Source organism: Eubalaena glacialis, chromosome 1 (genome assembly GCF_028564815.1).
Source record: "Eubalaena glacialis isolate mEubGla1 chromosome 1, mEubGla1.1.hap2.+ XY, whole genome shotgun sequence".
In the NCBI taxonomy this organism is placed as follows: domain Eukaryota; kingdom Metazoa; phylum Chordata; class Mammalia; order Artiodactyla; family Balaenidae; genus Eubalaena; species Eubalaena glacialis.
The window spans coordinates 92,583,309-92,607,551 of NC_083716.1; the positions used below are offsets into that span (position 1 = coordinate 92,583,309).

Consider the following 24,243-nt stretch of genomic DNA (forward strand, 5'->3'; position numbering starts at 1 on the left):
CCAGAGGGGGCGCTCCGCGCCGGCCTGGCCGGCCAGGCGGCCAGAAGGCGGCCCTGGAAGGCAGCCGCCACCCCAGCCGCTCCCGTGGTGGCTGGCCCGGACCCAGACTCCGCCGCAGGCCGGGGTGCCGTCCGTGCGGCCCACGAAGCCCTCGACCTGCACTTGGCCGCCCCCACCGGAGCCCAGCCGCGCCGCAGCCCCCTGTCTGCCCGTGTGTCTCTCCACAGCTCCCTCCGGAAAAAGCCCACCCTTTGCCACTTCACCACGGCCGAGAGTGGGAGCGGGGTCGTGGGCTGGGACCGGTTCGCTGGGCTGGCTAGACACCAGGCGCCGGGAACTTTGCTCGGCAGTTGGCGTGGGGGCAAGGGTGGCGTTGCTGTGTCTAAGGGGCCGTGCCGGCTCAATGGTGGCTCCCAGTGGCTTCGGGCCAACTGCCGTTGGGCAGGCGGGCCGGCCAGGCCGTGGCTGGGCTGCGCCTAGCACTGTGTGGATTGACAGGGTGGGGAATGCACAAGGGACCGAGGGCCACAGGCCCTTAAGCCTCCGGGGCCAAGTCCTGTGAGCGTTGAGCGGCTCTGGGGCGGAGGGCCAAGCGCCTACAGGCCTGGAGGGTCCCGCCTGACCTGAGCTGCGAAGTCGCCCACAACTCCACCACCCCCGGGCCCTCGAGGCCTCCTGTCGCTTGCCTGGGCGGACGGCAGGGCCGCGCCGGAGAGGGTTGGCTGCCGGGCTGGCGGTAAGTCGCCAGCACCAGCGAAGCTAAGCCTCAAGAGGCACACCGTGGCCCCCGCTGCATTCTACGGCCACACCTCCCTGAACGCACCACACCTCGTCTGATCTCGGAAGCTAATCAGGGTCTGGCCTGTTTCGTACCTGGATGGGAGACCACATGGGAATACCGAGTGCTGTAGGCTTTTTTGCCTCCCGCTCCGCCTTGACATTTAGTGGCCCGCGGCCGAGGCCGCCTCCGCCCCCGCTGAGCACCGCTGCAGGCCTCACCTCCTCACGTCCCTCCCAACACAGCGCGCCGGAGGGATCGCTCCCCGCCGAGCTGGCTGGACATGCGGCCAGAATGCGGCCCTGGAAGGCAGCCGCCACCCCAGCCGCTCCCGTGGTGGCTGGCCCGGACCCAGACTCCGCCGCAGGCCGGGGTGCCGTCCGTGCGGCCCGCGAGGCCCTCGACCTGCACTTGGCCGCCCCCACCGGAGCCCAGCCGCGCCGCAGCCCCCTGTCTGCCCGTGTGTCTCTCCACAGCTCCCTCCGGAAAAAGCCCCCCCTCCGCCGTTTCGCCACGGCCGGGGGCGGGAGCGGGGGCGGGGGCCGGGGCCGCTTCTCCGGGCCTGCCGGCCACCAGGGCCGGGGTCCTGTGCTCGGCGGGCGGCGTGGGGGCAAGGGGGGGCCTTGCTGGGGCTAAGGGGCCGTGCCCACTCCATGGTGGCTCCCAGTGGCTTCGGGCCAGCTGCTGCCCGGCCGGAGGGCCGGCCCGGCCGTGGCCGGGCTGCGCCTAACTCCGCGTGGGCGGGCAGGGGGGGATGCCCAAGGGACCGCGGCCGCCGGGCCCTGAAGCCTCCGGGGCCGCGTCCCTGTGAGCGTCGAGCGGGATCTGCGGCGGGGCGCCAAGCGCCGACGGGCCTGGAGCGTCCCGCCCGCCCTGGGCTGCGAGGTGGCCCACCACTCCGCCACCCCCGGGTCCCCGAGGCCTCCTGTCGCCTGCCTGGGCGGGCGGCAGGGCCCTGCGGGAGAGGGCTGTCCGCCGGCATGGCGGTAAGGCGCAGGCGCCAGCGAAGCTGGGCCTCAAGAGGCACCGCGCGGGCCCCTCCTGCGTCTACGGCCATACCACCCTGAACGCGCCCGATCTCGTCTGATCTCGGAAGCTAAGCAGGGTCGGGCCTGGTTAGTACTTGGATGGGAGACCGCCTGGGAATACCGGGTGCTGTAGGCTTTTTGCCTCCCGCTCCGCCTTCTCCTTTAGTCGCCCGCCGCCTCCGCCCCCGCCCCCGCCCCCGCCCCCGCCGGGCACCGCTGCAGGCCCCACCTCCTCCGGCCCCTCCCACCACAGCGCGCCAGAGGGGGCGCTCTCCGCCTGCCTGGCCGGCCAGGCGGCCAGAAGGCGGCCCTGGAAGGCAGCCGCATCCCAGCCGCTCCCGGGGTGGCTGGCCTGAACCCAGACTCCGCCTCAGGCCCGGGTGCCGGCCGTGCGGCCCGCGAGCCCCTTGACCTGCACCTGGCCGCCCCCACCAGCGCCCAGCCCCGGCGCAGCCACCTATCTGCCGGTGTGTCTCTCCACAGCTCCCTCCGGAAAAAGCCCCCCCTCCGCCGTTTCGCCACGGCCGGGGGCGGGAGCGGGGGCGGGGGCCGGGGCCGGTGCTCCGGGCCGGCCGGCCACAAGGCGCCGGGTCCTGTGCTCGGCGGGTGGCGTGGGGGCAAGGGTGGCCTTGCTGGGGCTAAGGGGCCGTGCCGACTCAATGGTGGCTCCCAGTGGGTTAAGGGCCGACTGCCGTCGGGCAGGAGGGCCGGCCCGGGCTGCGGCTGGGCTGCGCCTAGCGCCACGTGGGCGGGCAGAGGGGAGGCCCAAGGGACCGCGGGCCCCGGGCCCTGAAGCCTCCGGGGCCACGTCCCTGTGAGCGACGTGCGGGATCTGGGGCGGGGCGCCAAGCGCCGAACGGTTTGGTGGGTCCCGCCCGCCCTGGGCTGGGAGGTCGCCGAACCCTCCGCCACCCCCCTGGTACCCGAGGCCGCCGTTGCCCTGCCTGGGCGGGCGGCGGGGCCCTGCCGGGGCGGGCTGGCCGCCGGGCTGGCGGGGAGGCGCAAGCGCCAGCGAAGCTGGGCCTCAAGAGGCACTCCGCGGGCCCCTTTTAACGTCTACGGCCATACCACCCTGAACGCGCCCGATCTCGTCTGATCTCGGAAGCTAAGCAGGGTCGGGCCTGGTTAGTACTTGGATGGGAGACCGCCTGGGAATACCGGGTGCTGTAGGCTTTTTGCCTCCCGCTCCGCCTTCTCCTTTAGTCGCCCGCGGCCTAGGCCGAGGCCGAGGCCAAGGCCGAGGCCGCTGCCTCCGCCCCCGCCCCCGCCCCCGCCGGGCAGCGCTGCAGGCCCCACCTCCTCCGGCCCCTCCCACCACAGCGCGCCAGAGGGGGCGCTCCGCGCCGGCCTGGCCGGCCAGGCGGCCAGAAGGCGGCCCTGGAAGGCAGCCGCCACCCCAGCCGCTCCCGTGGTGGCTGGCCCGGACCCAGACTCCGCCGCAGGCCGGGGTGCCGTCCGTGCGGCCCACGAAGCCCTCGACCTGCACTTGGCCGCCCCCACCGGAGCCCAGCCGCGCCGCAGCCCCCTGTCTGCCCGTGTGTCTCTCCACAGCTCCCTCCGGAAAAAGCCCACCCTTTGCCACTTCGCCACGGCCGAGAGTGGGAGCGGGGTCGTGGGCTGGGACCGGTTCGCTGGGCTGGCTAGACACCAGGCGCCGGGAACTTTGCTCGGCAGTTGGCGTGGGGGCAAGGGTGGCGTTGCTGTGTCTAAGGGGCCGTGCCGGCTCAATGGTGGCTCCCAGTGGCTTCGGGCCAACTGCCGTTGGGCAGGCGGGCCGGCCAGGCCGTGGCTGGGCTGCGCCTAGCACTGTGTGGATTGACAGGGTGGGGAATGCACAAGGGACCGAGGGCCACAGGCCCTTAAGCCTCCGGGGCCAAGTCCTGTGAGCGTTGAGCGGCTCTGGGGCGGAGGGCCAAGCGCCTACAGGCCTGGAGGGTCCCGCCTGACCTGAGCTGCGAAGTCGCCCACAACTCCACCACCCCCGGGCCCTCGAGGCCTCCTGTCGCTTGCCTGGGCGGACGGCAGGGCCGCGCCGGAGAGGGTTGGCTGCCGGGCTGGCGGTAAGTCGCCAGCACCAGCGAAGCTAAGCCTCAAGAGGCACACCGTGGCCCCCGCTGCATTCTACGGCCACACCTCCCTGAACGCACCACACCTCGTCTGATCTCGGAAGCTAATCAGGGTCTGGCCTGTTTCGTACCTGGATGGGAGACCACATGGGAATACCGAGTGCTGTAGGCTTTTTTGCCTCCCGCTCCGCCTTGACATTTAGTGGCCCGCGGCCGAGGCCGCCTCCGCCCCCGCTGAGCACCGCTGCAGGCCTCACCTCCTCACGTCCCTCCCAACACAGCGCGCCGGAGGGATCGCTCCCCGCCGAGCTGGCTGGACATGCGGCCAGAATGCGGCCCTGGAAGGCAGCCGCCACCCCAGCCGCTCCCGTGGTGGCTGGCCCGGACCCAGACTCCGCCGCAGGCCGGGGTGCCGTCCGTGCGGCCCGCGAGGCCCTCGACCTGCACTTGGCCGCCCCCACCGGAGCCCAGCCGCGCCGCAGCCCCCTGTCTGCCCGTGTGTCTCTCCACAGCTCCCTCCGGAAAAAGCCCCCCCTCCGCCGTTTCGCCACGGCCGGGGGCGGGAGCGGGGGCGGGGGCCGGGGCCGCTTCTCCGGGCCTGCCGGCCACCAGGGCCGGGGTCCTGTGCTCGGCGGGCGGCGTGGGGGCAAGGGGGGGCCTTGCTGGGGCTAAGGGGCCGTGCCCACTCCATGGTGGCTCCCAGTGGCTTCGGGCCAGCTGCTGCCCGGCCGGAGGGCCGGCCCGGCCGTGGCCGGGCTGCGCCTAACTCCGCGTGGGCGGGCAGGGGGGGATGCCCAAGGGACCGCGGCCGCCGGGCCCTGAAGCCTCCGGGGCCGCGTCCCTGTGAGCGTCGAGCGGGATCTGCGGCGGGGCGCCAAGCGCCGACGGGCCTGGAGCGTCCCGCCCGCCCTGGGCTGCGAGGTGGCCCACCACTCCGCCACCCCCGGGTCCCCGAGGCCTCCTGTCGCCTGCCTGGGCGGGCGGCAGGGCCCTGCGGGAGAGGGCTGTCCGCCGGCATGGCGGTAAGGCGCAGGCGCCAGCGAAGCTGGGCCTCAAGAGGCACCGCGCGGGCCCCTCCTGCGTCTACGGCCATACCACCCTGAACGCGCCCGATCTCGTCTGATCTCGGAAGCTAAGCAGGGTCGGGCCTGGTTAGTACTTGGATGGGAGACCGCCTGGGAATACCGGGTGCTGTAGGCTTTTTGCCTCCCGCTCCGCCTTCTCCTTTAGTCGCCCGCCGCCTCCGCCCCCGCCCCCGCCCCCGCCCCCGCCGGGCACCGCTGCAGGCCCCACCTCCTCCGGCCCCTCCCACCACAGCGCGCCAGAGGGGGCGCTCTCCGCCTGCCTGGCCGGCCAGGCGGCCAGAAGGCGGCCCTGGAAGGCAGCCGCATCCCAGCCGCTCCCGGGGTGGCTGGCCTGAACCCAGACTCCGCCTCAGGCCCGGGTGCCGGCCGTGCGGCCCGCGAGCCCCTTGACCTGCACCTGGCCGCCCCCACCAGCGCCCAGCCCCGGCGCAGCCACCTATCTGCCGGTGTGTCTCTCCACAGCTCCCTCCGGAAAAAGCCCCCCCTCCGCCGTTTCGCCACGGCCGGGGGCGGGAGCGGGGGCGGGGGCCGGGGCCGGTGCTCCGGGCCGGCCGGCCACAAGGCGCCGGGTCCTGTGCTCGGCGGGTGGCGTGGGGGCAAGGGTGGCCTTGCTGGGGCTAAGGGGCCGTGCCGACTCAATGGTGGCTCCCAGTGGGTTAAGGGCCGACTGCCGTCGGGCAGGAGGGCCGGCCCGGGCTGCGGCTGGGCTGCGCCTAGCGCCGCGTGGGCGGGCAGAGGGGAGGCCCAAGGGACCGCGGGCCCCGGGCCCTGAAGCCTCCGGGGCCACGTCCCTGTGAGCGACGTGCGGGATCTGGGGCGGGGCGCCAAGCGCCGAACGGTTTGGTGGGTCCCGCCCGCCCTGGGCTGGGAGGTCGCCGAACCCTCCGCCACCCCCCTGGTACCCGAGGCCGCCGTTGCCCTGCCTGGGCGGGCGGCGGGGCCCTGCCGGGGCGGGCTGGCCGCCGGGCTGGCGGGGAGGCGCAAGCGCCAGCGAAGCTGGGCCTCAAGAGGCACTCCGCGGGCCCCTTTTAACGTCTACGGCCATACCACCCTGAACGCGCCCGATCTCGTCTGATCTCGGAAGCTAAGCAGGGTCGGGCCTGGTTAGTACTTGGATGGGAGACCGCCTGGGAATACCGGGTGCTGTAGGCTTTTTGCCTCCCGCTCCGCCTTCTCCTTTAGTCGCCCGCGGCCTAGGCCGAGGCCGAGGCCAAGGCCGAGGCCGCTGCCTCCGCCCCCGCCCCCGCCCCCGCCGGGCAGCGCTGCAGGCCCCACCTCCTCCGGCCCCTCCCACCACAGCGCGCCAGAGGGGGCGCTCCGCGCCGGCCTGGCCGGCCAGGCGGCCAGAAGGCGGCCCTGGAAGGCAGCCGCCACCCCAGCCGCTCCCGTGGTGGCTGGCCCGGACCCAGACTCCGCCGCAGGCCGGGGTGCCGTCCGTGCGGCCCACGAAGCCCTCGACCTGCACTTGGCCGCCCCCACCGGAGCCCAGCCGCGCCGCAGCCCCCTGTCTGCCCGTGTGTCTCTCCACAGCTCCCTCCGGAAAAAGCCCACCCTTTGCCACTTCGCCACGGCCGAGAGTGGGAGCGGGGTCGTGGGCTGGGACCGGTTCGCTGGGCTGGCTAGACACCAGGCGCCGGGAACTTTGCTCGGCAGTTGGCGTGGGGGCAAGGGTGGCGTTGCTGTGTCTAAGGGGCCGTGCCGGCTCAATGGTGGCTCCCAGTGGCTTCGGGCCAACTGCCGTTGGGCAGGCGGGCCGGCCAGGCCGTGGCTGGGCTGCGCCTAGCACTGTGTGGATTGACAGGGTGGGGAATGCACAAGGGACCGAGGGCCACAGGCCCTTAAGCCTCCGGGGCCAAGTCCTGTGAGCGTTGAGCGGCTCTGGGGCGGAGGGCCAAGCGCCTACAGGCCTGGAGGGTCCCGCCTGACCTGAGCTGCGAAGTCGCCCACAACTCCACCACCCCCGGGCCCTCGAGGCCTCCTGTCGCTTGCCTGGGCGGACGGCAGGGCCGCGCCGGAGAGGGTTGGCTGCCGGGCTGGCGGTAAGTCGCCAGCACCAGCGAAGCTAAGCCTCAAGAGGCACACCGTGGCCCCCGCTGCATTCTACGGCCACACCTCCCTGAACGCACCACACCTCGTCTGATCTCGGAAGCTAATCAGGGTCTGGCCTGTTTCGTACCTGGATGGGAGACCACATGGGAATACCGAGTGCTGTAGGCTTTTTTGCCTCCCGCTCCGCCTTGACATTTAGTGGCCCGCGGCCGAGGCCGCCTCCGCCCCCGCTGAGCACCGCTGCAGGCCTCACCTCCTCACGTCCCTCCCAACACAGCGCGCCGGAGGGATCGCTCCCCGCCGAGCTGGCTGGACATGCGGCCAGAATGCGGCCCTGGAAGGCAGCCGCCACCCCAGCCGCTCCCGTGGTGGCTGGCCCGGACCCAGACTCCGCCGCAGGCCGGGGTGCCGTCCGTGCGGCCCGCGAGGCCCTCGACCTGCACTTGGCCGCCCCCACCGGAGCCCAGCCGCGCCGCAGCCCCCTGTCTGCCCGTGTGTCTCTCCACAGCTCCCTCCGGAAAAAGCCCCCCCTCCGCCGTTTCGCCACGGCCGGGGGCGGGAGCGGGGGCGGGGGCCGGGGCCGCTTCTCCGGGCCTGCCGGCCACCAGGGCCGGGGTCCTGTGCTCGGCGGGCGGCGTGGGGGCAAGGGGGGGCCTTGCTGGGGCTAAGGGGCCGTGCCCACTCCATGGTGGCTCCCAGTGGCTTCGGGCCAGCTGCTGCCCGGCCGGAGGGCCGGCCCGGCCGTGGCCGGGCTGCGCCTAACTCCGCGTGGGCGGGCAGGGGGGGATGCCCAAGGGACCGCGGCCGCCGGGCCCTGAAGCCTCCGGGGCCGCGTCCCTGTGAGCGTCGAGCGGGATCTGCGGCGGGGCGCCAAGCGCCGACGGGCCTGGAGCGTCCCGCCCGCCCTGGGCTGCGAGGTGGCCCACCACTCCGCCACCCCCGGGTCCCCGAGGCCTCCTGTCGCCTGCCTGGGCGGGCGGCAGGGCCCTGCCGGAGAGGGCTGGCCGCCGGCATGGCGGTAAGGCGCAGGCGCCAGCGAAGCTGGGCCTCAAGAGGCACCGCGCGGGCCCCTCCTGCGTCTACGGCCATACCACCCTGAACGCGCCCGATCTCGTCTGATCTCGGAAGCTAAGCAGGGTCGGGCCTGGTTAGTACTTGGATGGGAGACCGCCTGGGAATACCGGGTGCTGTAGGCTTTTTGCCTCCCGCTCCGCCTTCTCCTTTAGTCGCCCGCCGCCTCCGCCCCCGCCCCCGCCCCCGCCCCCGCCGGGCACCGCTGCAGGCCCCACCTCCTCCGGCCCCTCCCACCACAGCGCGCCAGAGGGGGCGCTCTCCGCCTGCCTGGCCGGCCAGGCGGCCAGAAGGCGGCCCTGGAAGGCAGCCGCATCCCAGCCGCTCCCGGGGTGGCTGGCCTGAACCCAGACTCCGCCTCAGGCCCGGGTGCCGGCCGTGCGGCCCGCGAGCCCCTTGACCTGCACCTGGCCGCCCCCACCAGCGCCCAGCCCCGGCGCAGCCACCTATCTGCCGGTGTGTCTCTCCACAGCTCCCTCCGGAAAAAGCCCCCCCTCCGCCGTTTCGCCACGGCCGGGGGCGGGAGCGGGGGCGGGGGCCGGGGCCGGTGCTCCGGGCCGGCCGGCCACAAGGCGCCGGGTCCTGTGCTCGGCGGGTGGCGTGGGGGCAAGGGTGGCCTTGCTGGGGCTAAGGGGCCGTGCCGACTCAATGGTGGCTCCCAGTGGGTTAAGGGCCGACTGCCGTCGGGCAGGAGGGCCGGCCCGGGCTGCGGCTGGGCTGCGCCTAGCGCCGCGTGGGCGGGCAGAGGGGAGGCCCAAGGGACCGCGGGCCCCGGGCCCTGAAGCCTCCGGGGCCACGTCCCTGTGAGCGACGTGCGGGATCTGGGGCGGGGCGCCAAGCGCCGAACGGTTTGGTGGGTCCCGCCCGCCCTGGGCTGGGAGGTCGCCGAACCCTCCGCCACCCCCCTGGTACCCGAGGCCGCCGTTGCCCTGCCTGGGCGGGCGGCGGGGCCCTGCCGGGGCGGGCTGGCCGCCGGGCTGGCGGGGAGGCGCAAGCGCCAGCGAAGCTGGGCCTCAAGAGGCACTCCGCGGGCCCCTTTTAACGTCTACGGCCATACCACCCTGAACGCGCCCGATCTCGTCTGATCTCGGAAGCTAAGCAGGGTCGGGCCTGGTTAGTACTTGGATGGGAGACCGCCTGGGAATACCGGGTGCTGTAGGCTTTTTGCCTCCCGCTCCGCCTTCTCCTTTAGTCGCCCGCGGCCTAGGCCGAGGCCGAGGCCAAGGCCGAGGCCGCTGCCTCCGCCCCCGCCCCCGCCCCCGCCGGGCAGCGCTGCAGGCCCCACCTCCTCCGGCCCCTCCCACCACAGCGCGCCAGAGGGGGCGCTCCGCGCCGGCCTGGCCGGCCAGGCGGCCAGAAGGCGGCCCTGGAAGGCAGCCGCCACCCCAGCCGCTCCCGTGGTGGCTGGCCCGGACCCAGACTCCGCCGCAGGCCGGGGTGCCGTCCGTGCGGCCCACGAAGCCCTCGACCTGCACTTGGCCGCCCCCACCGGAGCCCAGCCGCGCCGCAGCCCCCTGTCTGCCCGTGTGTCTCTCCACAGCTCCCTCCGGAAAAAGCCCACCCTTTGCCACTTCGCCACGGCCGAGAGTGGGAGCGGGGTCGTGGGCTGGGACCGGTTCGCTGGGCTGGCTAGACACCAGGCGCCGGGAACTTTGCTCGGCAGTTGGCGTGGGGGCAAGGGTGGCGTTGCTGTGTCTAAGGGGCCGTGCCGGCTCAATGGTGGCTCCCAGTGGCTTCGGGCCAACTGCCGTTGGGCAGGCGGGCCGGCCAGGCCGTGGCTGGGCTGCGCCTAGCACTGTGTGGATTGACAGGGTGGGGAATGCACAAGGGACCGAGGGCCACAGGCCCTTAAGCCTCCGGGGCCAAGTCCTGTGAGCGTTGAGCGGCTCTGGGGCGGAGGGCCAAGCGCCTACAGGCCTGGAGGGTCCCGCCTGACCTGAGCTGCGAAGTCGCCCACAACTCCACCACCCCCGGGCCCTCGAGGCCTCCTGTCGCTTGCCTGGGCGGACGGCAGGGCCGCGCCGGAGAGGGTTGGCTGCCGGGCTGGCGGTAAGTCGCCAGCACCAGCGAAGCTAAGCCTCAAGAGGCACACCGTGGCCCCCGCTGCATTCTACGGCCACACCTCCCTGAACGCACCACACCTCGTCTGATCTCGGAAGCTAATCAGGGTCTGGCCTGTTTCGTACCTGGATGGGAGACCACATGGGAATACCGAGTGCTGTAGGCTTTTTTGCCTCCCGCTCCGCCTTGACATTTAGTGGCCCGCGGCCGAGGCCGCCTCCGCCCCCGCTGAGCACCGCTGCAGGCCTCACCTCCTCACGTCCCTCCCAACACAGCGCGCCGGAGGGATCGCTCCCCGCCGAGCTGGCTGGACATGCGGCCAGAATGCGGCCCTGGAAGGCAGCCGCCACCCCAGCCGCTCCCGTGGTGGCTGGCCCGGACCCAGACTCCGCCGCAGGCCGGGGTGCCGTCCGTGCGGCCCGCGAGGCCCTCGACCTGCACTTGGCCGCCCCCACCGGAGCCCAGCCGCGCCGCAGCCCCCTGTCTGCCCGTGTGTCTCTCCACAGCTCCCTCCGGAAAAAGCCCCCCCTCCGCCGTTTCGCCACGGCCGGGGGCGGGAGCGGGGGCGGGGGCCGGGGCCGCTTCTCCGGGCCTGCCGGCCACCAGGGCCGGGGTCCTGTGCTCGGCGGGCGGCGTGGGGGCAAGGGGGGGCCTTGCTGGGGCTAAGGGGCCGTGCCCACTCCATGGTGGCTCCCAGTGGCTTCGGGCCAGCTGCTGCCCGGCCGGAGGGCCGGCCCGGCCGTGGCCGGGCTGCGCCTAACTCCGCGTGGGCGCGCAGGGGGGGATGCCCAAGGGACCGCGGCCGCCGGGCCCTGAAGCCTCCGGGGCCGCGTCCCTGTGAGCGTCGAGCGGGATCTGCGGCAGGGCGCCAAGCGCCGACGGGCCTGGAGCGTCCCGCCCGCCCTGGGCTGCGAGGTGGCCCACCACTCCGCCACCCCCGGGTCCCCGAGGCCTCCTGTCGCCTGCCTGGGCGGGCGGCAGGGCCCTGCCGGAGAGGGCTGGCCGCCGGCATGGCGGTAAGGCGCAGGCGCCAGCGAAGCTGGGCCTCAAGAGGCACCGCGCGGGCCCCTCCTGCGTCTACGGCCATACCACCCTGAACGCGCCCGATCTCGTCTGATCTCGGAAGCTAAGCAGGGTCGGGCCTGGTTAGTACTTGGATGGGAGACCGCCTGGGAATACCGGGTGCTGTAGGCTTTTTGCCTCCCGCTCCGCCTTCTCCTTTAGTCGCCCGCCGCCTCCGCCCCCGCCCCCGCCCCCGCCCCCGCCGGGCACCGCTGCAGGCCCCACCTCCTCCGGCCCCTCCCACCACAGCGCGCCAGAGGGGGCGCTCTCCGCCTGCCTGGCCGGCCAGGCGGCCAGAAGGCGGCCCTGGAAGGCAGCCGCATCCCAGCCGCTCCCGGGGTGGCTGGCCTGAACCCAGACTCCGCCTCAGGCCCGGGTGCCGGCCGTGCGGCCCGCGAGCCCCTTGACCTGCACCTGGCCGCCCCCACCAGCGCCCAGCCCCGGCGCAGCCACCTATCTGCCGGTGTGTCTCTCCACAGCTCCCTCCGGAAAAAGCCCCCCCTCCGCCGTTTCGCCACGGCCGGGGGCGGGAGCGGGGGCGGGGGCCGGGGCCGGTGCTCCGGGCCGGCCGGCCACAAGGCGCCGGGTCCTGTGCTCGGCGGGTGGCGTGGGGGCAAGGGTGGCCTTGCTGGGGCTAAGGGGCCGTGCCGACTCAATGGTGGCTCCCAGTGGGTTAAGGGCCGACTGCCGTCGGGCAGGAGGGCCGGCCCGGGCTGCGGCTGGGCTGCGCCTAGCGCCGCGTGGGCGGGCAGAGGGGAGGCCCAAGGGACCGCGGGCCCCGGGCCCTGAAGCCTCCGGGGCCACGTCCCTGTGAGCGACGTGCGGGATCTGGGGCGGGGCGCCAAGCGCCGAACGGTTTGGTGGGTCCCGCCCGCCCTGGGCTGGGAGGTCGCCGAACCCTCCGCCACCCCCCTGGTACCCGAGGCCGCCGTTGCCCTGCCTGGGCGGGCGGCGGGGCCCTGCCGGGGCGGGCTGGCCGCCGGGCTGGCGGGGAGGCGCAAGCGCCAGCGAAGCTGGGCCTCAAGAGGCACTCCGCGGGCCCCTTTTAACGTCTACGGCCATACCACCCTGAACGCGCCCGATCTCGTCTGATCTCGGAAGCTAAGCAGGGTCGGGCCTGGTTAGTACTTGGATGGGAGACCGCCTGGGAATACCGGGTGCTGTAGGCTTTTTGCCTCCCGCTCCGCCTTCTCCTTTAGTCGCCCGCGGCCTAGGCCGAGGCCGAGGCCAAGGCCGAGGCCGCTGCCTCCGCCCCCGCCCCCGCCCCCGCCGGGCAGCGCTGCAGGCCCCACCTCCTCCGGCCCCTCCCACCACAGCGCGCCAGAGGGGGCGCTCCGCGCCGGCCTGGCCGGCCAGGCGGCCAGAAGGCGGCCCTGGAAGGCAGCCGCCACCCCAGCCGCTCCCGTGGTGGCTGGCCCGGACCCAGACTCCGCCGCAGGCCGGGGTGCCGTCCGTGCGGCCCACGAAGCCCTCGACCTGCACTTGGCCGCCCCCACCGGAGCCCAGCCGCGCCGCAGCCCCCTGTCTGCCCGTGTGTCTCTCCACAGCTCCCTCCGGAAAAAGCCCACCCTTTGCCACTTCGCCACGGCCGAGAGTGGGAGCGGGGTCGTGGGCTGGGACCGGTTCGCTGGGCTGGCTAGACACCAGGCGCCGGGAACTTTGCTCGGCAGTTGGCGTGGGGGCAAGGGTGGCGTTGCTGTGTCTAAGGGGCCGTGCCGGCTCAATGGTGGCTCCCAGTGGCTTCGGGCCAACTGCCGTTGGGCAGGCGGGCCGGCCAGGCCGTGGCTGGGCTGCGCCTAGCACTGTGTGGATTGACAGGGTGGGGAATGCACAAGGGACCGAGGGCCACAGGCCCTTAAGCCTCCGGGGCCAAGTCCTGTGAGCGTTGAGCGGCTCTGGGGCGGAGGGCCAAGCGCCTACAGGCCTGGAGGGTCCCGCCTGACCTGAGCTGCGAAGTCGCCCACAACTCCACCACCCCCGGGCCCTCGAGGCCTCCTGTCACTTGCCTGGGCGGACGGCAGGGCCGCGCCGGAGAGGGTTGGCTGCCGGGCTGGCGGTAAGTCGCCAGCACCAGCGAAGCTAAGCCTCAAGAGGCACACCGTGGCCCCCGCTGCATTCTACGGCCACACCTCCCTGAACGCACCACACCTCGTCTGATCTCGGAAGCTAATCAGGGTCTGGCCTGTTTCGTACCTGGATGGGAGACCACATGGGAATACCGAGTGCTGTAGGCTTTTTTGCCTCCCGCTCCGCCTTGACATTTAGTGGCCCGCGGCCGAGGCCGCCTCCGCCCCCGCTGAGCACCGCTGCAGGCCTCACCTCCTCACGTCCCTCCCAACACAGCGCGCCGGAGGGATCGCTCCCCGCCGAGCTGGCTGGACATGCGGCCAGAATGCGGCCCTGGAAGGCAGCCGCCACCCCAGCCGCTCCCGTGGTGGCTGGCCCGGACCCAGACTCCGCCGCAGGCCGGGGTGCCGTCCGTGCGGCCCGCGAGGCCCTCGACCTGCACTTGGCCGCCCCCACCGGAGCCCAGCCGCGCCGCAGCCCCCTGTCTGCCCGTGTGTCTCTCCACAGCTCCCTCCGGAAAAAGCCCCCCCTCCGCCGTTTCGCCACGGCCGGGGGCGGGAGCGGGGGCGGGGGCCGGGGCCGCTTCTCCGGGCCTGCCGGCCACCAGGGCCGGGGTCCTGTGCTCGGCGGGCGGCGTGGGGGCAAGGGGGGGCCTTGCTGGGGCTAAGGGGCCGTGCCCACTCCATGGTGGCTCCCAGTGGCTTCGGGCCAGCTGCTGCCCGGCCGGAGGGCCGGCCCGGCCGTGGCCGGGCTGCGCCTAACTCCGCGTGGGCGGGCAGGGGGGGATGCCCAAGGGACCGCGGCCGCCGGGCCCTGAAGCCTCCGGGGCCGCGTCCCTGTGAGCGTCGAGCGGGATCTGCGGCGGGGCGCCAAGCGCCGACGGGCCTGGAGCGTCCCGCCCGCCCTGGGCTGCGAGGTGGCCCACCACTCCGCCACCCCCGGGTCCCCGAGGCCTCCTGTCGCCTGCCTGGGCGGGCGGCAGGGCCCTGCCGGAGAGGGCTGGCCGCCGGCATGGCGGTAAGGCGCAGGCGCCAGCGAAGCTGGGCCTCAAGAGGCACCGCGCGGGCCCCTCCTGCGTCTACGGCCATACCACCCTGAACGCGCCCGATCTCGTCTGATCTCGGAAGCTAAGCAGGGTCGGGCCTGGTTAGTACTTGGATGGGAGACCGCCTGGGAATACCGGGTGCTGTAGGCTTTTTGCCTCCCGCTCCGCCTTCTCCTTTAGTCGCCCGCCGCCTCCGCCCCCGCCCCCGCCCCCGCCCCCGCCGGGCACCGCTGCAGGCCCCACCTCCTCCGGCCCCTCCCACCACAGCGCGCCAGAGGGGGCGCTCTCCGCCTGCCTGGCCGGCCAGGCGGCCAGAAGGCGGCCCTGGAAGGCAGCCGCATCCCAGCCGCTCCCGGGGTGGCTGGCCTGAACCCAGACTCCGCCTCAGGCCCGGGTGCCGGCCGTGCGGCCCGCGAGCCCCTTGACCTGCACCTGGCCGCCCCCCACCAGCGCCCAGCCCCGGCGCAGCCACCTATCTGCCGGTGTGTCTCTCCACAGCTCCCTCCGGAAAAAGCCCCCCCTCCGCCGTTTCGCCACGGCCGGGGGCGGGAGCGGGGGCGGGGGCCGGGGCCGGTGCTCCGGGCCGGCCGGCCACAAGGCGCCGGGTCCTGTGCTCGGCGGGTGGCGTGGGGGCAAGGGTGGCCTTGCTGGGGCTAAGGGGCCGTGCCGACTCAATGGTGGCTCCCAGTGGGTTAAGGGCCGACTGCCGTCGGGCAGGAGGGCCGGCCCGGGCTGCGGCTGGGCTGCGCCTAGCGCCGCGTGGGCGGGCAGAGGGGAGGCCCAAGGGACCGCGGGCCCCGGGCCCTGAAGCCTCCGGGGCCACGTCCCTGTGAGCGACGTGCGGGATCTGGGGCGGGGCGCCAAGCGCCGAACGGTTTGGTGGGTCCCGCCCGCCCTGGGCTGGGAGGTCGCCGAACCCTCCGCCACCCCCCCTGGTACCCGAGGCCGCCGTTGCCCTGCCTGGGCGGGCGGCGGGGCCCTGCCGGGGCGGGCTGGCCGCCGGGCTGGCAGGGAGGCGCAAGCGCCAGCGAAGCTGGGCCTCAAGAGGCACTCCGCGGGCCCCTTTTAACGTCTACGGCCATACCACCCTGAACGCGCCCGATCTCGTCTGATCTCGGAAGCTAAGCAGGGTCGGGCCTGGTTAGTACTTGGATGGGAGACCGCCTGGGAATACCGGGTGCTGTAGGCTTTTTGCCTCCCGCTCCGCCTTCTCCTTTAGTCGCCCGCGGCCTAGGCCGAGGCCGAGGCAAGGCCGAGGCCGCTGCCTCCGCCCCCGCCCCCGCCCCGCCGGGCAGCGCTGCAGGCCCCACCTCCTCCGGCCCCTCCCACCACAGCGCGCCAGAGGGGGCGCTCCGCGCCGGCCTGGCCGGCCAGGCGGCCAGAAGGCGGCCCTGGAAGGCAGCCGCCACCCCAGCCGCTCCCGTGGTGGCTGGCCCGGACCCAGACTCCGCCGCAGGCCGGGGTGCCGTCCGTGCGGCCCACGAAGCCCTCGACCTGCACTTGGCCGCCCCCACCGGAGCCCAGCCGCGCCGCAGCCCCCTGTCTGCCCGTGTGTCTCTCCACAGCTCCCTCCGGAAAAAGCCCACCCTTTGCCACTTCGCCACGGCCGAGAGTGGGAGCGGGGTCGTGGGCTGGGACCGGTTCGCTGGGCTGGCTAGACACCAGGCGCCGGGAACTTTGCTCGGCAGTTGGCGTGGGGGCAAGGGTGGCGTTGCTGTGTCTAAGGGGCCGTGCCGGCTCAATGGTGGCTCCCAGTGGCTTCGGGCCAACTGCCGTTGGGCAGGCGGGCCGGCCCAGGCCGTGGCTGGGCTGCGCCTAGCACTGTGTGGATTGACAGGGTGGGGAATGCACAAGGGACCGAGGGCCACAGGCCCTTAAGCCTCCGGGGCCAAGTCCTGTGAGCGTTGAGCGGCTCTGGGGCAGAGGGCCAAGCGCCTACAGGCCTGGAGGGTCCCGCCTGACCTGAGCTGCGAAGTCGCCCACAACTCCACCACCCCCGGGCCCTCGAGGCCTCCTGTCGCTTGCCTGGGCGGACGGCAGGGCCGCGCCGGAGAGGGTTGGCTGCCGGGCTGGCGGTAAGTCGCCAGCACCAGCGAAGCTAAGCCTAAAGAGGCACACCGTGGCCCCCGCTGCATTCTACGGCCACACCTCCCTGAACGCACCACACCTCGTCTGATCTCGGAAGCTAATCAGGGTCTGGCCTGTTTCGTACCTGGATGGGAGACCACATGGGAATACCGAGTGCTGTAGGCTTTTTTGCCTCCCGCTCCGCCTTGACATTTAGTGGCCCGCGGCCGAGGCCGCCTCCGCCCCCGCTGAGCACCGCTGCAGGCCTCACCTCCTCACGTCCCTCCCAACACAGCGCGCCGGAGGGATCGCTCCCCGCCGAGCTGGCTGGACATGCGGCCAGAATGCGGCCCTGGAAGGCAGCCGCCACCCCAGCCGCTCCCGTGGTGGCTGGCCCGGACCCAGACTCCGCCGCAGGCCGGGGTGCCGTCCGTGCGGCCCGCGAGGCCCTCGACCTGCACTTGGCCGCCCCCACCGGAGCCCAGCCGCGCCGCAGCCCCCTGTCTGCCCGTGTGTCTCTCCACAGCTCCCTCCGGAAAAAGCCCCCCCCTCCGCCGTTTCGCCACGGCCGGGGGCGGGAGCGGGGGCGGGGGCCGGGGCCGCTTCTCCGGGCCTGCCGGCCACCAGGGCCGGGGTCCTGTGCTCGGCGGGCGGCGTGGGGGCAAGGGGGGGCCTTGCTGGGGCTAAGGGGCCGTGCCCACTCCATGGTGGCTCCCAGTGGCTTCGGGCCAGCTGCTGCCCGGCCGGAGGGCCGGCCCGGCCGTGGCCGGGCTGCGCCTAACTCCGCGTGGGCGGGCAGGGGGGGATGCCCAAGGGACCGCGGCCGCCGGGCCCTGAAGCCTCCGGGGCCGCGTCCCTGTGAGCGTCGAGCGGGATCTGCGGCGGGGCGCCAAGCGCCGACGGGCCTGGAGCGTCCCGCCCGCCCTGGGCTGCGAGGTGGCCCACCACTCCGCCACCCCCGGGTCCCCGAGGCCTCCTGTCGCCTGCCTGGGCGGGCGGCAGGGCCCTGCCGGAGAGGGCTGGCCGCCGGCATGGCGGTAAGGCGCAGGCGCCAGCGAAGCTGGGCCTCAAGAGGCACCGCGCGGGCCCCTCCTGCGTCTACGGCCATACCACCCTGAACGCGCCCGATCTCGTCTGATCTCGGAAGCTAAGCAGGGTCGGGCCTGGTTAGTACTTGGATGGGAGACCGCCTGGGAATACCGGGTGCTGTAGGCTTTTTGCCTCCCGCTCCGCCTTCTCCTTTAGTCGCCCGCCGCCTCCGCCCCCGCCCCCGCCCCCGCCCCCGCCGGGCACCGCTGCAGGCCCCACCTCCTCCGGCCCCTCCCACCACAGCGCGCCAGAGGGGGCGCTCTCCGCCTGCCTGGCCGGCCAGGCGGCCAGAAGGCGGCCCTGGAAGGCAGCCGCATCCCAGCCGCTCCCGGGGTGGCTGGCCTGAACCCAGACTCCGCCTCAGGCCCGGGTGCCGGCCGTGCGGCCCGCGAGCCCCTTGACCTGCACCTGGCCGCCCCCACCAGCGCCCAGCCCCGGCGCAGCCACCTATCTGCCGGTGTGTCTCTCCACAGCTCCCTCCGGAAAAAGCCCCCCCTCCGCCGTTTCGCCACGGCCGGGGGCGGGAGCGGGGGCGGGGGCCGGGGCCGGTGCTCCGGGCCGGCCGGCCACAAGGCGCCGGGTCCTGTGCTCGGCGGGTGGCGTGGGGGCAAGGGTGGCCTTGCTGGGGCTAAGGGGCCGTGCCGACTCAATGGTGGCTCCCAGTGGGTTAAGGGCCGACTGCCGTCGGGCAGGAGGGCCGGCCCGGGCTGCGGCTGGGCTGCGCCTAGCGCCGCGTGGGCGGGCAGAGGGGAGGCCCAAGGGACCGCGGGCCCCGGGCCCTGAAGCCTCCGGGGCCACGTCCCTGTGAGCGACGTGCGGGATCTGGGGCGGGGCGCCAAGCGCCGAACGGTTTGGTGGGTCCCGCCCGCCCTGGGCTGGGAGGTCGCCGAACCCTCCGCCACCCCCCTGGTACCCGAGGCCGCCGTTGCCCTGCCTGGGCGGGCGGCGGGGCCCTGCCGGGGCGGGCTGGCCGCCGGGCTGGCGGGGAGGCGCAAGCGCCAGCGAAGCTGGGCCTCAAGAGGCACTCCGCGGGCCCCTTTTAACGTCTACGGCCATACCACCCTGAACGCGCCCGATCTCGTCTGATCTCGGAAGCTAAGCAGGGTCGGGCCTGGTTAGTACTTGGATGGGAGACCGCCTGGGAATACCGGGTGCTGTAGGCTTTTTGCCTCCCGCTCCGCCTTCTCCTTTAGTCGCCCGCGGCCTAGGCCGAGGCCGAGGCCAAGGCCGAGGCCGCTGCCTCCGCCCCCGCCCCCGCCCCCGCCGGGCAGCGCTGCAGGCCCCACCTCCTCCGGCCCCTCCCACCACAGCGCGCCAGAGGGGGCGCTCCGCGCCGGCCTGGCCGGCCAGGCGGCCAGAAGGCGGCCCTGGAAGGCAGCCGCCACCCCAGCCGCTCCCGTGGTGGCTGGCCCGGACCCAGACTCCGCCGCAGGCCGGGGTGCCGTCCGTGCGGCCCACGAAGCCCTCGACCTGCACTTGGCCGCCCCCACCGGAGCCCAGCCGCGCCGCAGCCCCCTGTCTGCCCGTGTGTCTCTCCACAGCTCCCTCCGGAAAAAGCCCACCCTTTGCCACTTCGCCACGGCCGAGAGTGGGAGCGGGGTCGTGGGCTGGGACCGGTTCGCTGGGCTGGCTAGACACCAGGCGCCGGGAACTTTGCTCGGCAGTTGGCGTGGGGGCAAGGGTGGCGTTGCTGTGTCTAAGGGGCCGTGCCGGCTCAATGGTGGCTCCCAGTGGCTTCGGGCCAACTGCCGTTGGGCAGGCGGGCCGGCCAGGCCGTGGCTGGGCTGCGCCTAGCACTGTGTGGATTGACAGGGTGGGGAATGCACAAGGGACCGAGGGCCACAGGCCCTTAAGCCTCCGGGGCCAAGTCCTGTGAGCGTTGAGCGGCTCTGGGGCGGAGGGCCAAGCGCCTACAGGCCTGGAGGGTCCCGCCTGACCTGAGCTGCGAAGTCGCCCACAACTCCACCACCCCCGGGCCCTCGAGGCCTCCTGTCGCTTGCCTGGGCGGACGGCAGGGCCGCGCCGGAGAGGGTTGGCTGCCGGGCTGGCGGTAAGTCGCCAGCACCAGCGAAGCTAAGCCTCAAGAGGCACACCGTGGCCCCCGCTGCATTCTACGGCCACACCTCCCTGAACGCACCACACCTCGTCTGATCTCGGAAGCTAATCAGGGTCTGGCCTGTTTCGTACCTGGATGGGAGACCACATGGGAATACCGAGTGCTGTAGGCTTTTTTGCCTCCCGCTCCGCCTTGACATTTAGTGGCCCGCGGCCGAGGCCGCCTCCGCCCCCGCTGAGCACCGCTGCAGGCCTCACCTCCTCACGTCCCTCCCAACACAGCGCGCCGGAGGGATCGCTCCCCGCCGAGCTGGCTGGACATGCGGCCAGAATGCGGCCCTGGAAGGCAGCCGCCACCCCAGCCGCTCCCGTGGTGGCTGGCCCGGACCCAGACTCCGCCGCAGGCCGGGGTGCCGTCCGTGCGGCCCGCGAGGCCCTCGACCTGCACTTGGCCGCCCCCACCGGAGCCCAGCCGCGCCGCAGCCCCCTGTCTGCCCGTGTGTCTCTCCACAGCTCCCTCCGGAAAAAGCCCCCCCTCTGCCGTTTCGCCACGGCCGGGGGCGGGAGCGGGGGCGGGGGCCGGGGCCGCTTCTCCGGGCCTGCCGGCCACCAGGGCCGGGGTCCTGTGCTCGGCGGGCGGCGTGGGGGCAAGGGGGGGCCTTGCTGGGGCTAAGGGGCCGTGCCCACTCCATGGTGGCTCCCAGTGGCTTCGGGCCAGCTGCTGCCCGGCCGGAGGGCCGGCCCGGCCGTGGCCGGGCTGCGCCTAACTCCGCGTGGGCGGGCAGGGGGGGATGCCCAAGGGACCGCGGCCGCCGGGCCCTGAAGCCTCCGGGGCCGCGTCCCTGTGAGCGTCGAGCGGGATCTGCGGCGGGGCGCCAAGCGCCGACGGGCCTGGAGCGTCCCGCCCGCCCTGGGCTGCGAGGTGGCCCACCACTCCGCCACCCCCGGGTCCCCGAGGCCTCCTGTCGCCTGCCTGGGCGGGCGGCAGGGCCCTGCCGGAGAGGGCTGGCCGCCGGCATGGCGGTAAGGCGCAGGCGCCAGCGAAGCTGGGCCTCAAGAGGCACCGCGCGGGCCCCTCCTGCGTCTACGGCCATACCACCCTGAACGCGCCCGATCTCGTCTGATCTCGGAAGCTAAGCAGGGTCGGGCCTGGTTAGTACTTGGATGGGAGACCGCCTGGGAATACCGGGTGCTGTAGGCTTTTTGCCTCCCGCTCCGCCTTCTCCTTTAGTCGCCCGCCGCCTCCGCCCCCGCCCCCGCCCCCGCCCCCGCCGGGCAGCGCTGCAGGCCCCACCTCCTCCGGCCCCTCCCACCACAGCGCGCCAGAGGGGGCGCTCTCCGCCTGCCTGGCCGGCCAGGCGGCCAGAAGGCGGCCCTGGAAGGCAGCCGCATCCCAGCCGCTCCCGGGGTGGCTGGCCTGAACCCAGACTCCGCCTCAGGCCCGGGTGCCGGCCGTGCGGCCCGCGAGCCCCTTGACCTGCACCTGGCCGCCCCCACCAGCGCCCAGCCCCGGCGCAGCCACCTATCTGCCGGTGTGTCTCTCCACAGCTCCCTCCGGAAAAAGCCCCCCCTCCGCCGTTTCGCCACGGCCGGGGGCGGGAGCGGGGGCGGGGGCCGGGGCCGGTGCTCCGGGCCGGCCGGCCACAAGGCGCCGGGTCCTGTGCTCGGCGGGTGGCGTGGGGGCAAGGGTGGCCTTGCTGGGGCTAAGGGGCCGTGCCGACTCAATGGTGGCTCCCAGTGGGTTAAGGGCCGACTGCCGTCGGGCAGGAGGGCCGGCCCGGGCTGCGGCTGGGCTGCGCCTAGCGCCGCGTGGGCGGGCAGAGGGGAGGCCCAAGGGACCGCGGGCCCCGGGCCCTGAAGCCTCCGGGGCCACGTCCCTGTGAGCGACGTGCGGGATCTGGGGCGGGGCGCCAAGCGCCGAACGGTTTGGTGGGTCCCGCCCGCCCTGGGCTGGGAGGTCGCCGAACCCTCCGCCACCCCCCTGGTACCCGAGGCCGCCGTTGCCCTGCCTGGGCGGGCGGCGGGGCCCTGCCGGGGCGGGCTGGCCGCCGGGCTGGCGGGGAGGCGCAAGCGCCAGCGAAGCTGGGCCTCAAGAGGCACTCCGCGGGCCCCTTTTAACGTCTACGGCCATACCACCCTGAACGCGCCCGATCTCGTCTGATCTCGGAAGCTAAGCAGGGTCGGGCCTGGTTAGTACTTGGATGGGAGACCGCCTGGGAATACCGGGTGCTGTAGGCTTTTTGCCTCCTGCTCCGCCTTCTCCTTTAGTCGCCCGCGGCCTAGGCCGAGGCCGAGGCCAAGGCCGAGGCCGCTGCCTCCGCCCCCGCCCCCGCCCCCGCCGGGCAGCGCTGCAGGCCCCACCTCCTCCGGCCCCTCCCACCACAGCGCGCCAGAGGGGGCGCTCCGCGCCGGCCTGGCCGGCCAGGCGGCCAGAAGGCGGCCCTGGAAGGCAGCCGCCACCCCAGCCGCTCCCGTGGTGGCTGGCCCGGACCCAGACTCCGCCGCAGGCCGGGGTGCCGTCCGTGCGGCCCACGAAGCCCTCGACCTGCACTTGGCCGCCCCCACCGGAGCCCAGCCGCGCCGCAGCCCCCTGTCTGCCCGTGTGTCTCTCCACAGCTCCCTCCGGAAAAAGCCCACCCTTTGCCACTTCGCCACGGCCGAGAGTGGGAGCAGGGTCGTGGGCTGGGACCGGTTCGCTGGGCTGGCTAGACACCAGGCGCCGGGAACTTTGCTCGGCAGTTGGCGTGGGGGCAAGGGTGGCGTTGCTGTGTCTAAGGGGCCGTGCCGGCTCAATGGTGGCTCCCAGTGGCTTCGGGCCAACTGCCGTTGGGCAGGCGGGCCGGCCAGGCCGTGGCTGGGCTGCGCCTAGCACTGTGTGGATTGACAGGGTGGGGAATGCACAAGGGACCGAGGGCCACAGGCCCTTAAGCCTCCGGGGCCAAGTCCTGTGAGCGTTGAGCGGCTCTGGGGCGGAGGGCCAAGCGCCTACAGGCCTGGAGGGTCCCGCCTGACCTGAGCTGCGAAGTCGCCCACAACTCCACCACCCCCGGGCCCTCGAGGCCTCCTGTCGCTTGCCTGGGCGGACGGCAGGGCCGCGCCGGAGAGGGTTGGCTGCCGGGCTGGCGGTAAGTCGCCAGCACCAGCGAAGCTAAGCCTCAAGAGGCACACCGTGGCCCCCGCTGCATTCTACGGCCACACCTCCCTGAACGCACCACACCTCGTCTGATCTCGGAAGCTAATCAGGGTCTGGCCTGTTTCGTACCTGGATGGGAGACCACATGGGAATACCGAGTGCTGTAGGCTTTTTTGCCTCCCGCTCCGCCTTGACATTTAGTGGCCCGCGGCCGAGGCCACCTCCGCCCCCGCTGAGCACCGCTGCAGGCCTCACCTCCTCACGTCCCTCCCAACACAGCGCGCCGGAGGGATCGCTCCCCGCCGAGCTGGCTGGACATGCGGCCAGAATGCGGCCCTGGAAGGCAGCCGCCACCCCAGCCGCTCCCGTGGTGGCTGGCCCGGACCCAGACTCCGCCGCAGGCCGGGGTGCCGTCCGTGCGGCCCGCGAGGCCCTCGACCTGCACTTGGCCGCCCCCACCGGAGCCCAGCCGCGCCGCAGCCCCCTGTCTGCCCGTGTGTCTCTCCACAGCTCCCTCCGGAAAAAGCCCCCCCTCCGCCGTTTCGCCACGGCCGGGGGCGGGAGCGGGGGCGGGGGCCGGGGCCGCTTCTCCGGGCCTGCCGGCCACCAGGGCCGGGGTCCTGTGCTCGGCGGGCGGCGTGGGGGCAAGGGGGGGCCTTGCTGGGGCTAAGGGGCCGTGCCCACTCCATGGTGGCTCCCAGTGGCTTCGGGCCAGCTGCTGCCCGGCCGGAGGGCCGGCCCGGCCGTGGCCGGGCTGCGCCTAACTCCGCGTGGGCGGGCAGGGGGGGATGCCCAAGGGACCGCGGCCGCCGGGCCCTGAAGCCTCCGGGGCCGCGTCCCTGTGAGCGTCGAGCGGGATCTGCGGCGGGGCGCCAAGCGCCGACGGGCCTGGAGCGTCCCGCCCGCCCTGGGCTGCGAGGTGGCCCACCACTCCGCCACCCCCGGGTCCCCGAGGCCTCCTGTCGCCTGCCTGGGCGGGCGGCAGGGCCCTGCCGGAGAGGGCTGGCCGCCGGCATGGCGGTAAGGCGCAGGCGCCAGCGAAGCTGGGCCTCAAGAGGCACCGCGCGGGCCCCTCCTGCGTCTACGGCCATACCACCCTGAACGCGCCCGATCTCGTCTGATCTCGGAAGCTAAGCAGGGTCGGGCCTGGTTAGTACTTGGATGGGAGACCGCCTGGGAATACCGGGTGCTGTAGGCTTTTTGCCTCCCGCTCCGCCTTCTCCTTTAGTCGCCCGCCGCCTCCGCCCCCGCCCCCGCCCCCGCCCCCGCCGGGCACCGCTGCAGGCCCCACCTCCTCCGGCCCCTCCCACCACAGCGCGCCAGAGGGGGCGCTCTCCGCCTGCCTGGCCGGCCAGGCGGCCAGAAGGCGGCCCTGGAAGGCAGCCGCATCCCAGCCGCTCCCGGGGTGGCTGGCCTGAACCCAGACTCCGCCTCAGGCCCGGGTGCCGGCCGTGCGGCCCGCGAGCCCCTTGACCTGCACCTGGCCGCCCCCACCAGCGCCCAGCCCCGGCGCAGCCACCTATCTGCCGGTGTGTCTCTCCACAGCTCCCTCCGGAAAAAGCCCCCCCTCCGCCGTTTCGCCACGGC

The 24,243-nt window shown here is 74.1% G+C and overlaps 15 non-coding genes and 8 pseudogenes across 15 annotated transcripts; all 23 read left to right on the forward strand.

Annotated features, from left to right (window-relative positions):
- The first annotated feature begins 795 nt into the window (after positions 1-795).
- LOC133075902 (5S ribosomal RNA) lies at positions 796-914 on the forward strand (annotated as a pseudogene).
- Positions 915-1,823: 909 nt separating this feature from the next.
- Positions 1,824-1,942, forward strand: LOC133080008 (5S ribosomal RNA). Its single transcript, XR_009698370.1, has one exon. It is a non-coding gene; the product is annotated as a 5S ribosomal RNA (ribosomal RNA).
- A 918-nt stretch (positions 1,943-2,860) lies between these two features.
- Positions 2,861-2,979, forward strand: LOC133080009 (5S ribosomal RNA). Its single transcript, XR_009698371.1, has one exon. It is a non-coding gene; the product is annotated as a 5S ribosomal RNA (ribosomal RNA).
- A 946-nt stretch (positions 2,980-3,925) lies between these two features.
- LOC133075907 (5S ribosomal RNA) lies at positions 3,926-4,044 on the forward strand (annotated as a pseudogene).
- Positions 4,045-4,953: 909 nt separating this feature from the next.
- On the forward strand, positions 4,954-5,072 carry LOC133080010 (5S ribosomal RNA). The gene has a single exon (XR_009698372.1). It is a non-coding gene; the product is annotated as a 5S ribosomal RNA (ribosomal RNA).
- Positions 5,073-5,990: 918 nt separating this feature from the next.
- On the forward strand, positions 5,991-6,109 carry LOC133080012 (5S ribosomal RNA). Its single transcript, XR_009698373.1, has one exon. It is a non-coding gene; the product is annotated as a 5S ribosomal RNA (ribosomal RNA).
- Positions 6,110-7,055: 946 nt separating this feature from the next.
- LOC133075911 (5S ribosomal RNA) lies at positions 7,056-7,174 on the forward strand (annotated as a pseudogene).
- Positions 7,175-8,083: 909 nt separating this feature from the next.
- LOC133080017 (5S ribosomal RNA) lies at positions 8,084-8,202 on the forward strand. The gene has a single exon (XR_009698374.1). It is a non-coding gene; the product is annotated as a 5S ribosomal RNA (ribosomal RNA).
- A 918-nt stretch (positions 8,203-9,120) lies between these two features.
- On the forward strand, positions 9,121-9,239 carry LOC133080023 (5S ribosomal RNA). The gene has a single exon (XR_009698375.1). It is a non-coding gene; the product is annotated as a 5S ribosomal RNA (ribosomal RNA).
- Positions 9,240-10,185: 946 nt separating this feature from the next.
- Positions 10,186-10,304, forward strand: LOC133075914 (5S ribosomal RNA; annotated as a pseudogene).
- Positions 10,305-11,213: 909 nt separating this feature from the next.
- On the forward strand, positions 11,214-11,332 carry LOC133080030 (5S ribosomal RNA). Its single transcript, XR_009698377.1, has one exon. It is a non-coding gene; the product is annotated as a 5S ribosomal RNA (ribosomal RNA).
- Positions 11,333-12,250: 918 nt separating this feature from the next.
- Positions 12,251-12,369, forward strand: LOC133080035 (5S ribosomal RNA). The gene has a single exon (XR_009698378.1). It is a non-coding gene; the product is annotated as a 5S ribosomal RNA (ribosomal RNA).
- Positions 12,370-13,315: 946 nt separating this feature from the next.
- LOC133075918 (5S ribosomal RNA) lies at positions 13,316-13,434 on the forward strand (annotated as a pseudogene).
- A 909-nt stretch (positions 13,435-14,343) lies between these two features.
- On the forward strand, positions 14,344-14,462 carry LOC133080041 (5S ribosomal RNA). Its single transcript, XR_009698379.1, has one exon. It is a non-coding gene; the product is annotated as a 5S ribosomal RNA (ribosomal RNA).
- Positions 14,463-15,382: 920 nt separating this feature from the next.
- Positions 15,383-15,501, forward strand: LOC133080047 (5S ribosomal RNA). The gene has a single exon (XR_009698380.1). It is a non-coding gene; the product is annotated as a 5S ribosomal RNA (ribosomal RNA).
- Positions 15,502-16,446: 945 nt separating this feature from the next.
- Positions 16,447-16,565, forward strand: LOC133075923 (5S ribosomal RNA; annotated as a pseudogene).
- A 910-nt stretch (positions 16,566-17,475) lies between these two features.
- On the forward strand, positions 17,476-17,594 carry LOC133080055 (5S ribosomal RNA). The gene has a single exon (XR_009698384.1). It is a non-coding gene; the product is annotated as a 5S ribosomal RNA (ribosomal RNA).
- Positions 17,595-18,512: 918 nt separating this feature from the next.
- Positions 18,513-18,631, forward strand: LOC133080063 (5S ribosomal RNA). The gene has a single exon (XR_009698385.1). It is a non-coding gene; the product is annotated as a 5S ribosomal RNA (ribosomal RNA).
- A 946-nt stretch (positions 18,632-19,577) lies between these two features.
- LOC133075928 (5S ribosomal RNA) lies at positions 19,578-19,696 on the forward strand (annotated as a pseudogene).
- Positions 19,697-20,605: 909 nt separating this feature from the next.
- On the forward strand, positions 20,606-20,724 carry LOC133080066 (5S ribosomal RNA). The gene has a single exon (XR_009698386.1). It is a non-coding gene; the product is annotated as a 5S ribosomal RNA (ribosomal RNA).
- Positions 20,725-21,642: 918 nt separating this feature from the next.
- Positions 21,643-21,761, forward strand: LOC133080071 (5S ribosomal RNA). The gene has a single exon (XR_009698389.1). It is a non-coding gene; the product is annotated as a 5S ribosomal RNA (ribosomal RNA).
- A 946-nt stretch (positions 21,762-22,707) lies between these two features.
- LOC133075932 (5S ribosomal RNA) lies at positions 22,708-22,826 on the forward strand (annotated as a pseudogene).
- Positions 22,827-23,735: 909 nt separating this feature from the next.
- Positions 23,736-23,854, forward strand: LOC133080078 (5S ribosomal RNA). The gene has a single exon (XR_009698390.1). It is a non-coding gene; the product is annotated as a 5S ribosomal RNA (ribosomal RNA).
- Positions 23,855-24,243: the final 389 nt, after the last annotated feature.